Below are 2366 nucleotides of genomic sequence, written 5' to 3' on the forward strand. Positions count from 1 at the left end.
GCCCGAGTTGGAAATCATTGTTGTGTATAAACCACGCCATAAAAAAAGTTTTGTTTCAAATGTTTTCAGTTCATGCCGTGAAAATGAGGAAGTGTTTTTTTGACACGGTCGTGCTGTGAAAATGAGGAAGTGTTTTTGGACAGTCATGCTGTGAAAAAAACAGGAACTATTCTGTGAGACAAGGTCTCGTGTTTATATTTTATCTCAGAAAATGAACTGAAAACATGTTTAATCAAAACCATTTTAGGGTATTTTAAGTATGTTTTAAAAATGATTCATACAATTTGAGAATATATCTCCCAGTTATTTTCCAAGCTGTCTCACCCGAAGCGTCATTTCCTGTGGCCACACCCAATGATTAAGCAATCTCCTCATCGTTGCTGTATAAGTGATTCGCCAGACAAAGTTTCTGCCAGACGGGATTTTCATTTTTACAACTGAGACATGAGCGATCTTTCTTCCGCGAACAAAACAGCTCAACACAAAGTTGGTAAGCCTGTGTATAGGTTCCTCTTTGAACGATGAAGCAATTGATTATAAATTAAATCGTGATAATTCTGATATATATATATATATATATATATATATATATATATATATATATTTTTTTTTTTCTTGGCAGGTCCTTGGAAGAAGAGCAGTTTACATATCACGACGAGGTGCATGAAATTAATGCTCTTATTGAATTGGTCAATCATCTTAGAAGAGAATTGAAAAATATTTTTAAAGACTGACACGACGTCTTATCACGGCCTCTGATCTTTTTGCCATCTTGTACCAATGGTAAAAAAAAAACTGAGACATGGACTCACTCTCTTCCGATGAAGATAACAGCTCACTACAAAGTTGGTAAGTTTGTGTATGGTTTCCTCTTTGAACAATGAAGCAATTGATTATAAATTAAATCGTGATAATTCTGATATATATATATATATATATATATATATATATATATATATGTATATATATATATATATATATATATATATATATATTTTTTTTTTTCTTGGCAGGTCCTTGGAAGAAGTGGAGTTTACATATCACGATGAGGTGCATCAAATGAATGCTCTTATTGAAGAGGTCAATGATTTTAGAAGAGAATTGAAAAACATTTATAATGACTGGTACGAAGTCTTATCACGGCCTCTGATCTCGAATAAATTAAACCAATGGTGAGACACGTGTGTGTGTGTGTGTGTGTATATATATATGTGTGTGTGTGTATATATATATATATATATATATATATATATATATATATATATATATATATATGTGTATGTGTGTGTGTGTGTGTGTGTATATATATATATATATATATATATATATATATATATATATATATATATATATATATATATATATATATATATATATATATGTATGTGTGTGTGTGTGTGTGTGTGCATGTGTGTGTGTATATATATGTGTGTGTGTGTGTGTGTGTGTGTGTGTGTGTGTGTGTCTGTGTGTGTGTGTGTCTCTCTCCCTGTCTGTCTCTTTGTATCTCTCTCTGTCTGTCTTTCTACCTACCTCTCTCTGTCTGTCTCTCCATCTATACCCTTGACTCATTTTTTTTTTTATAGCTCGATCAGACAACATCAGCTGTTGAAGCAATTTGGTACAACACATGATTTTCTGGAGGTAAATGTTTCTGAATTATTATTTAGTTATTCTTTTATTAATATCACTCTCTCTATGGAATGTCGTCTTATGTTGGTTGCATCATTAGTTTGGACGCGGTTTTACCAGTACACTGGAATTCATTTTATTAGCCTTGGAAGGATGACAGGCTGAGTCGGCCTCCTGGTGTGTTAATTCAGTGGTCAACGAGGCTTGAACTTAGAACCAACACCAGGCTTACTCATATTACCATGTAATTATCTTTATAAAACCTAATTATTATCCACTTTTTGTTTCAAAACAGAATATGGTGTTTGAGTTTCGAAATCACAAGACATCTGAAGAAGATTGCTGGGAAAGATTATACATTCTCGCAAATGAATATTTAATATTTGCAATTTTGATTAATTATATTTGTTTTGTTTAATTACTTGATTTTAAATTTCAAAAAAAGGATGAAGACATGAAGGAAAGGGAGGGGTGGGGTGGGGGGGGGTAGGTGCGCTCCCCCAACGACTCATCACCCCCTCATCCCACCCCTCCCCTCCCCATGTGTGTGTGTGGGGAAGGGTGGGGGTGGGATGAGGGAGGTGGTGGGTCAAAGGTGGGGACGCACAGGGGGGATGAGGGGGGTGGGGCTTGTGTGGGTGGGGCTTATGTGGGCGGGGCTTGAGGGCGGGGCTTGTGTGGGTGGGGTTTATGTGGGCGGGGCTTGTGTGGGTGGGGTTTATGTGGGCGGGGTG

General features: G+C 36.0%; 1 long non-coding RNA gene across 1 annotated transcript in view; it reads left to right on the top strand.

Moving 5' to 3' along the window:
* Positions 1–2081, top strand: part of LOC147034016 (uncharacterized) — a 2623-nt gene extending 542 nt beyond the window's left edge. The window contains exons 1-4 of the long non-coding RNA XR_015059292.1: positions 1–849; positions 1014–1172; positions 1587–1644; positions 1928–2081. The exon at positions 1–849 is cut by the window's left edge and continues 542 nt beyond it. This is a non-coding gene — a long non-coding RNA (uncharacterized LOC147034016). The remainder of the gene's footprint in view (positions 850–1013; positions 1173–1586; positions 1645–1927) is intronic.
* Positions 2082–2366: the final 285 nt, after the last annotated feature.

This window comes from Eptatretus burgeri, chromosome 1, assembly GCF_056783735.1.
Source record: "Eptatretus burgeri isolate ZD-2024b chromosome 1, Ebu_testis_v1, whole genome shotgun sequence".
Taxonomy (NCBI): Eukaryota; Metazoa; Chordata; class Myxini; order Myxiniformes; family Myxinidae; genus Eptatretus; species Eptatretus burgeri.